The following is a 14,085-nucleotide window of genomic DNA, read 5'->3' on the forward strand; positions in this document are numbered from 1 at the left end:
GCTCTTTGGTGCTGAGTAATGAGTCATGTTGCCATGTGTAGTGTCTGAAATTTTCAATACATTTGTAGTTACTGATGGACCAGCCTGGTACATGACAGAGACGTGTGACGTCATTTGAGCAGGATGGTTCAGAGAACATGGCAGAGTTTAGAGTCCTGAGATTCTCATAGCCCACACTGCAAAGTGGCTTTTAGGAAAGTATCATATCTTAATTTGGGTGTCATACCAGAAATGTACGAAACTCCAATGTGTGATACTACACACTAAAATACTCCTTTTATATATATGTATCAGTGTAACATTGGTTTATTTTTCCATATAATTCCAAGAAAACCGTCTTCATTTGGCCAATAATAAAAGCACCTGGCTTTTTATTTCAAATAGCCATATAACATGACTGTGGATTCTTTTACCAAATTTATAGATACTACTAAGAAATTGTGTGCTCCAAGTTTATGCATCTTTAATCTTGTGGATGACACTAGCCTGGCAGTTAAGTGCCACAATAACTCAGTGTCTCTGAATGCATTATCATCACACATGGTGACACTTTCCACTCTGAAACACACACTCCCATAATGTTCTAGGCTCCATAGTGCCATCCTCTCTTTAGGACCTTTCTTTGGCTACATCTCTACCTATTCTTCCCTTAGAATTTTCCATCGCTTCCCTCACTTGCAAATTCTTTCCTTACTATCTGTTTATTCATTCGATCATGGACCCCAACAGCATTTCTTAGCCAGCTATTGTTGCATTCTCAGGAACAGAGTTTTAGAAATGTAGAACAAAACCCAGCTCCGTTCCCTTAAAGCAAAGATTGCGTGTGGAGGCTAAGGCCACACAGGTTCAGTTCAGTGTGAGCAGAGTGTGTCACGGCAGGCTGTAAAGGTGACGTCAGATGCTTGCATCAAAACATGCGTCTCTTTCTGAAGACATACACAAGCACGGCTTTGTAAAACAAGTAGGAGACAGTGGAATAGAGAAACCATGTTGTGAGTGGGCCAAATACAGGACGTAGACAGAAAGAAGAATGTGGTGGAAACTCACAGCTGAGGTGAATGGCTGACTGAAGAGAAAGGAGGAAGCAAGTCTGCAGGGAGAGCAGGGTGCCTGTTAGGTGACCTAAGCTTGACCTTTTGAGCAGGTGGGCTTTAGTCCCATACGAAATGGTGCTAAATGCAAGGCACACAACCAAAACTTGAGATAAGTGTTCACTGAACCAAGTGTCACTAATTGAGGAGGGTTAACTCAATTAGAGCTACATAAAAATGTACTGTGTAAAGCCAGACTGGCCCCAAAGGCTAGTAATTTCCACTATGAAATAAAACACTTTCCTCTATGTGATAGAAGTACCTAAGCTGATTTATTGTGGTTTGATTTAGATATTCAAAGTTTCAAACTGCTGGTGATGAAGAAATATCCTACCCATTCTCAATAATGAAGACAGAGCATAGGTCACAACAAAATGAAGTCACTTTTCTGACCACCTTCCGGCTGAGTGGGCATCCTGTTGTGCGGCACACCCTAACTGGGCCTCCCTTTCTTATCTATGCCCCACATGCTGGATCTTTTTTGTTTTGTTTTGTTTTCATTAACTTTCCTTTTATTTTAACAGCCTTTGCCCACATGCCAGGTTCTTCATTGAAGGCAGTCAGACTCTGCTATTAAGCAAGCAAAGTTGTACTGGAGTAACACTTTCCCGTGGAAGGCTAGAGGCACAATAGAAAAGATCACACCCACCCAAAGGAACTTAAAGCTTAGGGCAAGACCAGGAGGGCAGAAACTTGGGTGAAGGGTAGGCTGGGAATAACCCCATATACGGCCTTGCTTTTGGCCATACCGACAAGTGAGCTGAAGATGGTAAGAGGTTTAAGTCAAAAGGAACTCACAGCCTTTTTTTTTTTTTTTTTTTTTTTTTGAGACAGGGTTTCTCTGTGTAGCCTTTGCTGACCTGGACTCGATTTGTAGACCAGGCTGGCCTCGAACTCACAGAGATCTGCCTGCCTCTGCCTCCCAAGTGCTGGGATTAAAGGCGTGTGCCACCACACCCGGCTTTGGAACTCACAGCCTTAAGGATGAGCATGAAGAAGAGAAGATGCAGAGGCTTCAGTTAGGATGCTTTGCTTTTCACGTAAGATACAAACTTGATCAGGAAACACCACCACTGTCTCCCAAACACTGCAGAATGTTTAGCATAAGGCAACTCCGCTGGAGCATGAAAATTACTCTGAAGCCATTCACCAGAAAAGGACTCAGAAATAGATGCTGGGCCACATTCAATTACTATTTGGCATACAAGCGGGCAAGGAGGAGTGCCGCCTATAATTAATGACTGCAAACCTTTCAAAACATTTTAAAAAAAAACCCTGCCCTGTACTAATCACATTTACAAGCATATACAACCAATCCAATGTAAGGGTATCTTGTTTAGGTTAGCTATGGTGTGATTTCCTAGCACTGGAGAAACCAAGGCATGAGAATACCGAGTACAAGGCAGTGTGGGGGGTACGGAGTGCGTTGGAGGCTAGCCTGGGCAACTTAGGGATGGACAGTCTCAAATGAGAATAGAACAAAAGGAGCATCATGTGGGGAACTTTAAATTTTGACATCTCTGGTGCTGATAATTTACTCCACCTATCCTGACCTCCTTTCATGTTGCGTGTGCAGCCTTGGAAATGACTCACGCATGCAGATACTTGTATGAAGCTCCATGGTGACAGCTGCACAGCTGCACAGATACCTCTGCTGATGAAATACTGAAAGCCCCTGCTCAGTGCTTTGTCAATTCAATACTACAATTCCTTTGGTTGACAGGGACCCATTTCAAGAGATCTCTTAGATTCTTGAAATTGTAAATGCTCTCAAACCAAATTGATACAAGGTGTGTTATTTTTACTGTGTATACATACATATCTATGTAGCATACAATTTCTAAATTAAGCCCAGAAAGAGTTTAGAAAATAATGTTATAACAAAATCTACAATAATAAATTGCCATAAAAGTTATAAGAAAACATAGGGATTATTTATTTCTGGAATCTTCTACCTAACATTCTTATAAATCAGAACCATAGAAATAAAAACCATAGATAAGATTATTGTACTATTAATGGACCAGATTTTATTCAACTGCTTGTAAGAAAGTATATCTGAAGTTACAGTGTATTGACTGACCACTGAAGCTAACAATTTCAGTGTGTGTGTGTGTGTGTGTGTGTGTGTGTGTGTGTGTGTGTATGTGTGCATGTGCAGGCATTTAAACTAGAAAAATAAACATCATTCACACAATCATGCAGAATTCAAGTTGTAAGATTTTTACTATTATGAAGACACATAACATCAGGCAAGGCATCCCCATCACTGATTCATAACTTAGGCCCAACAGGATGTTATTTGGACTGAGAAATCTTTGGACTCCCTCATGAACAGAAGGCTTGCAGCCTATGACCATTTCTTATAGTACTGTAAGTGGACCAAAACACAATGTAAGGATACCAGGTAATTTTATGATTAAGTCCTCAATTAAAATTTGACCTGTGAATGACTAGAATTGAGTTTTCAATGTGCAGTCAGAACTGATATGTATACCTTACACCCAGGCCCCAACTCTAAAAAAAAAAAAAAAAAAAGCATAACACAGCTCAGCATCACCTAATAAAGCAAAGACTCTGCCTAACATCCTGGTCTTATGATCTACTCCCTCCTTATCTTGAATGCCTTGCACAAATGTGCTCTGAGATAATCTCATCGCTCCAGGCAGACCACAGCATGGGACGCATTTTACTGTGTACTTATGACATTCAGCACTTCTAGACGTCTGTGCACAAAAAATGAGGACTCGGGCTAATGCCCCCTGCCCAAATCATCCTGGTGGGAAAGGACGATTCTGAATACAATCACAAAATAGTAAGAGAATGTACAGACAAAGTGCCGGGTGCTGTGCAAATGTGCAACAAGACATTCACTTCAGAATTGGAAGATGAGGGAAACTGAAACTGTAGTCTAAAGAACAAGCCAGAGTGGCTCTCCCAATATTAGAGCAAGAAGAAAATTAAACAGCATGGCAGAGTAAGCGGTAATGCTTTCCCTAAGGAAGTAGTTATACCAGGCAGGAGTGCACAGCTGTAGCAACTCTAAAGACTGAGGCATGAGCTAGGGCTAGGCCAGTCAGAGTAAACCCATGTCTCAAAAGAAAATGAGCTGTGATTTGCAAACTGTCTGGGCTACTCCCCTGTCTGACACTCCCCGCTACTCGAAAGTATGAACCCCGTGGGTTCTGTGGAACCCAATACCCTGCCCTTGTCCTAGATTGTCCTTGGAACTCATTCCTCAGTTTTTTTTTCCACTGCAGAACTGTCTCCCTTCTCAGTTCTTGAGAACCTATTAAAACTGCCACACGCATATCAAGCTGCTTGTTAAGGGCTGACATGTATAATTTGGAGACTATTTCTTGCTCTTGCTAGCTGCCTTGTGCAGACTTTAAATTCCTTCCAATCAAGGACTGTGTCATCAACTTGGTTGTGTCTCCCTAGTGACAAGTATAATCTGTAATAAACTTTATTGAGAGAGGAACAAAAGAGCCGCCGGTCCTCTAAGAAGGGTAAATTACAAAGCACGAGACAAACTGAAGCTTTTAAAACTTAGGATAACAAAAATGTCTTTTGATTCCCATTACTGATTGATAGATAAAACAGTAATGATGGCATTTTAATTAGATGTGGGAAAAGTGTTCTGCCTTCAAGGAGACAAAGAAGGTCAAATGGCACTACATCCTCAGTCTGTGTGACTCTAGATCCAGTGTCACTACTGTTCCTTTCCTACCCCCACCCCCCCCAAATCAGTAATATTGAAACAGAAAGTAGAATAAATATATTGTCCAGGTTGTAATATGCTATAAAACCTTTTAATGAGTTTAAGTCCAACCAAAGGAAGAAATTACACTGCAGAGCACCAACAACATTTGTGGATAGGAAAATGAAATTCTCCAAATAACTTTCACAACTACTACGATGATGGTAATTTGGGTGGTGCAGCTAAGGCAGAGGAGTTCTAGGTCACACTGAACTATATCAGAAGATCATGTCTCAAAGTAGGAAGGGAAACAAAGGGAGGGAAACAGGGAAGAAGGGAAGAGGAAAGAGAGAGAGGAAGGTGGGCAGGGAGGGAAAAGGTATGAAATGATGGGTTAACAGACAAGAAGAAATCCAGCCAGCACCTCAGTTTTCAACCCAGCGAGTACATTCCACTAACTCCTGCCCAGAAAAGTGGGCATTAACAGCAGGCACAATTCCAAAAGACTCTTAAAATCATACTGCTTAAGCCCTAAAACTGTGATGTGTTGTTACCAGGTCATTACCAATGAAGGCAGGGTTGCCACTTCTGTTTTTTATAAAGTTAACTTAGTATCAGTTCTTCAGAAAGTGGGAACAGATTCCAGCCAGGAACCTGACTAGGTCTAGTCTGTACCAGGAAACTCTTGGATCACACAAAGAACGTAAACTCCCAGCAAAGAAAGGCATGAGACTGGAGGACATAACCTGAAGAGGATGGCTTTGCTGATGACCCTGAGACAGAGGGAAGGGTCCTGGGACCACATTAAAGGTCCGTTCATCTCATCATTCTGCAGTCACTTAGATAGACTACATACTGATAAAGTCTGCCAATGCCTCTATGGTGAGAGATGTTTATTCTGCATTATCAAATTCAAGGCCTAAGAGACTCTGACTTTCCGAAACAATAAGGTGAAAACAAAAGTTAAATATAATTGTACAAAGTATTTGTTTAAATCCTAAATTAAACCAGGTGTGCTGGCAAACCTCCTCTAATGCAAGCTCTAGGTATTCAGAAATGGGAGGATTGGAATTTCAAGTCCAAATCAGGGGTCCAAACATAAAATTGGGGGGGGGGAAGTGATGTATTTGTAAAAACAATTATGTGGGATTCAACTGTGTGGTAAGAATGCAAAATAAAAAAAAAGAGATAGAACAAAAGAAAGAAGAGATGAAGGAAGACTGGAAAGGGATGAGAAACGGAGGAAAGGATACATTGACTTCCACTACAGCATCCAGTGGAGATGAAGCCGTGCACCTGACAGCATCCGGACAGCCTTCACACGTGCGTGTGCTCAGCTGTGAGGACTACACTTTATGCAAAGCCTGAAGCTCATTGAAAGGAGAAATTTCTCTATAGAGAAGAGTCTCTCCTCGCTTTCCAATATGAGTAAAATCAATAAGTAGTATCTCAGAAATTATAGGAGGTGTTTATATGTAAGAGAATTTTACCCAAAGGGCAAATGTAAAGAAATACTAAAACCAAAATAATATGTCACTTGATGCATTTGTTCAAAACCGGCCAGCAAAGAAAGACCAGCTCACAAGAGCCTTACAAGAATTTGTCAAAAGTGACCTCATCTTTTTAAATTAATTAGGAAATACAACCACCTGCTAAGAATGAAAACTTGGGATGATCTGAATAGAAAACCGATAAAATTCTAGAACATGTATGAGGTGTGGGTAATTGGTACAGAATAAATCAAGAAGAAAAACTAACTTTACAGCCTTGTCAATATTTTTTTTTAAATCAATGATACCCATTAAGTGTCCGTTAATCTAGAGGTAGAACAGGCCAGCTGGTGACCAAGCAAAGGGGTGTCTGAACTACTCTTCTAGCCAAGACCATAGCCAGGAAGGCTTGAAAATGGACATTCCACAGAAGCTGACAGAATCTGTTGGGTCTTTGGGAAGAGATCTGAGAGTTGAGAACAGCTAAAATTAGAGTCTAAAATGGCTTTGTACAAATAGGAAACTGGTAGAAATGGAGAACAAAGTGGAGAGAAAGATGTCAAGCAGGTTTAAGTTAGTAAAGTTTTTGGAAGGACAGAAAGATTTGCTCAAAAAAGACTATGGGCCTCCAAGAGGTTTTAGTTGAGGCTTAAAGTGATAAGATCCACGAGGGATGATGGAATTGATGGTCTTTTAAGATAGTAGAGGAGGTTAAGGTCAAAGCTAAATATAGACCAATCACATTAGTAAGCACTGAATGAAGCCCTGAATAAGCCGAAAAGCCTATATAACAACACAGAAGGGCACCAGCGTGAGTGACACTACACTCGTAGCATCTACCAGAGTGCTCCCCAAACAAGTACTGTGCTCTGCATGGTGTTCTTGAATAATATAACCAGTGGCATCGGACACAAAACACCTTAACTCAGTACCAGCAATGTTCGGCTAGTTAGATGCAGCCTGCAAGTTATTGTGAATCCAGAGAGCTAAGATTGCCCAGAGGTAGAGACATCGAAACAGACACCTGCAGTGTCCTGTGGAAGAATGGAAAGGGATGAAAACCTAGGGTGGCCTTAGGGTTAATGTGGGAGTTTACCTAGCTTCCTTTCCACCCTCATCTCCTGCTAACTTCCTGCTAATCCTTACTATGTAGGAGTAGTTGGTAAGGGAGTCAGAGCTGGTTTCCATTTTATAAAAAGGAAGGTTTGTTTTAATAAAAGATTAATACTAGGTGGAAAGCATGGTGACAAGGAAACTTAGTAACTACGGGCACCAACAGTCACATTTCTGTGGCAAAGAAATCATGCCCAAGATCCTCATCACTTTTAATATGTATTGTTCTCTCACTGTGTGATGAAGATGCACCTGGCTCCAAGCTCATTTTATCTCTGAAAACAACTGTGTTTGTTTTCTGTTAGAGTGCTGGGTTAGAGGAAGTGGAAGCCTGCAAGCCTAGGCTCATGGGAGAGGAAAAAAATATATAAAATAGGTAAAGTATTTCAAAAACATTCTGAAGAAAGTTAAAGAAGAAAAGAGCTCATGAGATGGCTCAGAAGGTTAAAGTTCTTGACACAATGACTGAGGTCCTGAGTTTGAACCCTGGACACACATAGTAGGAGATGACCAGGTAGCTTAGAGTTATCATCCACCTCCGACCCTCACATGCAGGCCATGGTATGAGCATGCATAGGCATATACACACACCCACAAACTAGATAAGTGAAATTTAAAAAAAAATTGTAACAAAAATGAGTAATAGGGTGTGATACAGGATGGGGGAGAAAGCAGCCAGCCTCCACTAAGTCGACTCATCCAAAGATACAGAGAACTCAAAATTGCTGAACACTCTTGTTACAGGCTAAGACAGTGACAGCTAAAAGAACTGCTGCTGCCCAGATACTCAACAGAGGCTAGACCAAGATGGCCTGGAAAGGACTGTCATTATGCCTGTGTTAGAGTGAGAGCCAATTCCTTCTACAAATGTGTGGGAATGTGATAAATAGAATGCCTGGGGGAAATCTCTTGGGTAAATGGCTCTAATCAAGTGCCATAAAATAGTTCCATATCAGCTGAGTATTCTTGCAAAGCAAAGGAAAGCAAAAAATTTCCCTCTGCATAAAAGTAATTCTAAAACACCACTTACTACAATTTATTCCCCATCCATAACAGATTTCGGTTTCTTTTTGGTCCAAATATTACTCTACTTTTCCATTTCCTCTCATGAAAGGAGACTCAGTCTTAAAGCTAATTTGGTATTTATTTCTTAAAGATTCACTAGAGACTTGGGGGAACACATAATGCTATCTTAAAGAAACTTGTGAACAAACACAGTATTCTCCCATCCCCCACACCTGTGCTAGCAAATGCAAATAAGAAAATTCATGTTTCTTTCATGGTTTCTAACACAACCCAGTGTTAGATGGTTTCAATTGTTCAATAAAAGAGGTTTTTTTTTTAAGTCTGAACGTATCTATGACAAATTATTGAAATTTTAATCCTCTAAGTATTCTACTGATCTATTACTCATAACAGCATAATTTTAGTGTCATTACTTAAGCTTGTAGTGAAGTCTACACTAAAACAACTTTTCAGAATGTCTTCAAACAAGATTATCTAATAAGCGATAGTTATGAGACACCAGCATTAAGGACTGTGAATTCTTTCCTACTGGTGGATATAAATCATAGCTTCACATTCCTTTCCTCATTCCGAACTGGCAGAAGAAAATCACGTACTTTACCTGAAACTTTACCTGAACATGTACAACAGGGTCTTCCTGAGGCTTTCTACATTGTAATGCATTCTGAGACACTATACCAAGCCAAAACTACTTTAATTTTGGTGGATTCCAACGAGAGAAAAGTATTTTTATTTTCTGCCATAAACTGGGAATGATATTACAGTGCAAGTAGAAACAAAATCTACCCATCTATGCGTCACGCACTTCTATCAAGTAAACGTCACAGAATTAATCTTGCTAAGCGATGTGATGATGCACTTAGGAGACTATTTCCTATGGATTTTCTTCTTTTATTGGTGCATCTTATTCGGTTTGCAGAGTAGGGCGTTTTATTGTGACGTTTTCATATATATATATATATATATATATGCATTATTACACTATACTTTGTACTCATTTGCTCCCTGCCCTCCCCAACTTGTCAGTCTTATCTTTCCTCAAAATAGTTTCTCCTTGTAGTTCACGTTTTTTATATATTCAACTGCCCTTCTTTGTCTCCAATCCCTCCTCTCTTTAGCTTCCTCCCTTCCTTTTCTTATATATATATATATATATATATATATATATATATATATATATATATTCTGCATATGAGATTAAAAGCTTTTTGTCAGTCTTATTTCTCTGTGAGTGCTGTGCAGTTCAACCCATTCCCTGCAAATGCCATACTTCCATTCCTCTGTACAGAGAAATAAATGTGTACATATCATCATGCATCTGCCCCGTGTTGTCTTTATTAATTCACTTGTTGCTGGGCACTAGAACACTGGCTCGATATATTGCCTATGGTGACTACCGAATATCTCCGTTGTGTGCTGACACAAAATCTTCCTTGTGTATCCCCGGAGGAGTATAGCTGGATCATGTGGTATTTCTATTTTTAGATATTTTGAGGAGCCTCCATCCTGATTTCCATAGTAGCTTCCCAAGTTTACATTTCCCGGGTAATGTATACAGACTCCTCTCCCTCCACCACCTCACCAGCATTTGAAATATTTAATTATTGTAGCACTATTCTTGAGATTTTTTTCCTAGTCCGTGTCTGCATACTTTATGTACAGAGGCTAGGATTTGGATCAGAAAAATGTTCTGCTTACAGACTTTAACTCCGATGGTCATTTTCCTATCATGTCCAAAATTTCTCTGCTTAAGAGTTCACTCTATGCCCTAAAAATGCAATGGCTCAAATATTTGGTTATAACTTCTATGACTACAAAATCGCTCAAATAGATCCATAGACCGGACCATTTAATGACTGAACCAAAGCAGCGAGCATGCTAGGTTGCTTCAGAACTCTAGAGGGTTTCGTGTTGTCATCCTTTGCCACCCTTGATTACCACTGCTCTTCAAAAGAAAGCACCTGACAGGATCCTTCCTGAAGGAAAAAAGCCACCAGTTTAGGGAAAACAACAGATAGTTGCTACATTATGAACCAAGACACAAAACTGCGTATCTTTAACTGTCTCCATGTGCGTGCAACAGAAAGATGAGCGCTGCTCCTACTAAGCCTGGTGCTAGTCCGAATACAGACAAGAATCACTGTTAGAGGTACTAGCCTAAGAAACCACTATGAAAAAATTAACTGAAGCAATCTATCTTCATTTAAACCCAGAAAGCCTTCAATATGTCACTAACCACTTCTGTGAGTGAGCTGAAGAAGGCTTTGGTTTGCCTCGGAAGATGTAAACTGAAAACTGTTTATCAAATGTAAAACGAAGGAACAACTCTGAGAGTCCCCAAAAGCAAAATCCCCAGGGATCACATGACCACACTGCAAGGCAGACCCCCCACCCCCACCCCACCCTCACACACAAAAGTCACTTAGAGGCAACTCTGAGGACCCAGGACAGGCTGCCCACTCAGATAGGCCCAGGAGACTGTAGTGACGCCTGGCCATGCCTTTCAGCTTATCCCAGTCAATAATAACAAGAGAAAGGCTGCTAATGAGCAGTTAGGCTCCTGCACCTTTGCAGCGGCCCCAGCAGAGGCTGGAAGTTTCCAGTTTGTTTATTCTCTGGGGCTTTAAACAGCTTGCCCAGTCTGAGAAGGGGAAAACCAGGATGAGGCCACAAGCTTTAGATTCCGGGAGTCCCTGTGTTGCTGCTGGGTGAGGCAGGCCACCCAGCTGCTCAGGGTTGGCAGCAGGGACGAGGAGAACAATCTCCCCACTCCTTGCAGGTCCCCACTGCGGGCCCACAAAGCCTTGGACCTCAGTCCCGCCTGGAAGTCCCTTCCTTGATTCTCTCCAGCGTGGGGACGCGTGATCGTGCTTCCCAGGGCTGAGCAAGATCCCGGGAGGGCGTGGGAAAGGATTCTGCCAGGACTAGGAAGAGGGGAGTCCCAGCTGGCGAGGGCGCTATCACTTACTCAGTGGCTTCTAGACCTGGGGGACCACCTTCGCGACCTCCTGGAGCTGCCAAGCACAGTCTGCACAGCAAGACCGCAGTGGATCTCAGAAGAAGGGCAGCTGCGCGGGCTCTGGACTGAGAGGAGGCAACGCTGGATCGCACCTGTCGGTCCCCGCGCGGGTTCCCGCAGGGCACTCAAGGCCACGCCGCTCACACACCCGGCGCGTTCTGTCAACCTGCCCTATGGGCGCGGCGGGATCCACGGAACACCCTCACAGTCTGTTCCCCCCACATTGCTGAAAACAGTCACTTCTCGCCTTTGTTTCTTCCTGCCATGACTCAAAGAATTCTCCTGTGTCTCTTCCCTACTGCACAGGACATCTTTCCACATTTCCGTGCCATGCCTCTTCCCCTTCTCCGGCCCCCAAACACTAGAGAAGCAAGTAGCTGAGCAAACCTACCATGGCGCGGTCACGCGAGACCAAGGGCACCGGGCTGCAGGTGTCCCTCCTCCTCCGCTGGCTCCCCAGGCTGTGCACTGCTGCTATTAGCCTTGGGGTCGGGGCGGGCAGGCACTGGAGGAAGACTGCTTGGAAGGCTGTGTGTGAGAAACTAGCTGCTCTGAGTCCCTCCCACTCTTCCCAGGCTCAGCTGGAGAACTGAGTCCTGCTCCCTGCCCAATCGCCACCCTCCAAACCACCAAAGACACACACACACACACACACACACACACACACACACACACACACACACACACACACACTTTAGGGAAGGAAACAAGAAAGAGAAAACAAAGGAGAGACTCTAGGAAAAGTTGGCATGTTAAAAACAAAACAAAACAAAAACATTTTCTCTAGTACAAATCGGTACAGAGCAACTGTAGTTTCAGTAATTTGAGACTCCAACTCTGTAGGGGAAGCTTCTCTCTCCTTGGTTGGCTTTCCTGGCCTGGCTTTTAGGTTTGAGGTCAGTCTACTCACTGCGAAGGTAATTTCGTGGTCACAGAAATGTCATTTCTTTTGAGTAAGGTCTTACCTCTGTTTGGTTCACTGCACTCAATTCTATTTGCTCTTAATACATGTGTGTGTAAATTGTTGTTTTATTTTTTTAAATCATGTTCACGCACATGCACTCGCACGGGCACACACACACACACACACACACACCCAATTACTCCTGAAGTCTTTTCAATCCTTCAACTCCACGAAGTCTGAGACAAATAGTTTCTGAGAGTCTCCTGACATACCTACTTCCTGACTCATCACCTGCATTGGTCCCACTGAGGCTCCCTGCATATGAAAATGTTTCCTTCAGTTTTGCCTATGCCATAGACAGTGTAAAGAAAGGATGGAAGTGGACAGAAACAGAATTAGTCAGAAACATCAGGACAGCTGCACAAACCAGGGAAACTTTGACCTTAAGGTCCAACAAAACCTCATAGTTGTTTAGTCTTTGCTGTTGTTTTCTTGCCATCTCATAAACTTCTCTTACCCCCAGATTAATTTGTGACATACTCTTAGAACAGTAGAGCAATGTCTATCCTCAGACAACTTTGAACTTAAGACCCAAAAGGAAACAAAAATATAACTCACAATAAAAAGGAGCTAGCCCTATTAGTTTTAAAGTAAATAAAGTAATATAAACATTCAGAGGAAAAGGAACACTACTGGGACAGATAAAATGTTTCTGAAATAATGCTGACAATTTTGGATCTCGAAGGGTCCTTTAATTTTTGGAGAAGGATGATGTGGAAGGGACTGGTTGTTAGCAGAGGAAACAAAGGAAGTCCATGAAGAAGTGGGAAAGTGGAGCCCCAGTGGCCAGAAAACAGGACTGATTAAATGGGGTAGAAGTTAAAGGTCAGAAATTAAACTGAGTAAAGGAAAGTGCAGGAAGATGCAGAGGGCACAGGATACTGTCTCTGCAATGCTGGGAGGTTCATATTAAGACTCTTGATGCTATCTTTCCACACGGACAAGCCTCTTTCCTGTAGTCCCTCCTTTCTGAGACAGGATCTGCTGAGCAGAGAAGGGGCACCTGAATGTTACAGCATCTTCAGGTCTGCTCTGACTTAGGGCCTGTGTGTAGGTTAAAGCCTACTTGCCTTCACTCTACTGAGAATAGGAAAAGCCTTGACAGTTCAGTATAAATGCAGACAAGGGCAGTTTTTCAGTGCACACCAAGTCTTCTGTAACCTCCTTGTCACTTTCAGAGAATGTAAACAATTTAGGTAGACCCATTACCATCAGCAAGTACATAAACTATATTCTCTGGTGAAAGCATAAGATCTGTGTGAAGCGTCACAGTTTCAATTGGCTGTTCTGTTGTTGTGATGACTTAACCGAGGTTTGCTGCATTCCCCGCCCCCAAGTTCTTTATAATGAAGTTTTAATTTAAAAAAATGTTTTTGAAAGAAGAAAGGTTCATAGGCACCAGCAGTGAATAATCTGATCCTGAGCTTTCCTGTGAGGGGAAACCTTATTAGTTCCAATTTCATTATTTGTAATGGGTCTGTTTAGTTACTTATATACTCTGGCTTAGTTTTTGATAGATCATATGCTAAAAGTTCACCAAAGTATTCTAGGGTTTTGAACCTTTGAGAAGCTTATGTTTTCAAAATGTCCCCTAACTTAGTGCTGAGTTGTACTTGAGTCTGTTATCGGGACACTATTCTCCCCTCTAATTTTGTTGCCTTGTGTTTTCTTCATTTCTTGAT

The 14,085-nt window shown here is 42.0% G+C and overlaps 1 protein-coding gene across 2 annotated transcripts in view; it reads right to left on the reverse strand.

Moving 5' to 3' along the window:
- Positions 1–12,041, reverse strand: part of GUCY1A1 (guanylate cyclase 1 soluble subunit alpha 1) — a 54,803-nt gene extending 42,762 nt beyond the window's left edge. Inside the window, exon 1 of one of the 2 annotated variants that reach the window (XM_084769762.1) lies at positions 11,831–12,041. The gene's annotated coding sequence lies outside the window, so the exon portion shown is untranslated. The other variant, XM_084769763.1, reaches the window with a different exon arrangement.
- Between the last annotated feature and the right edge of the window lie 2,044 nt (positions 12,042–14,085).

This window comes from Acomys minous (assembly GCF_964271855.1).
Source record: "Acomys minous genome assembly, chromosome: 19".
NCBI classification, from domain to species: Eukaryota; Metazoa; Chordata; class Mammalia; order Rodentia; family Muridae; genus Acomys; species Acomys minous.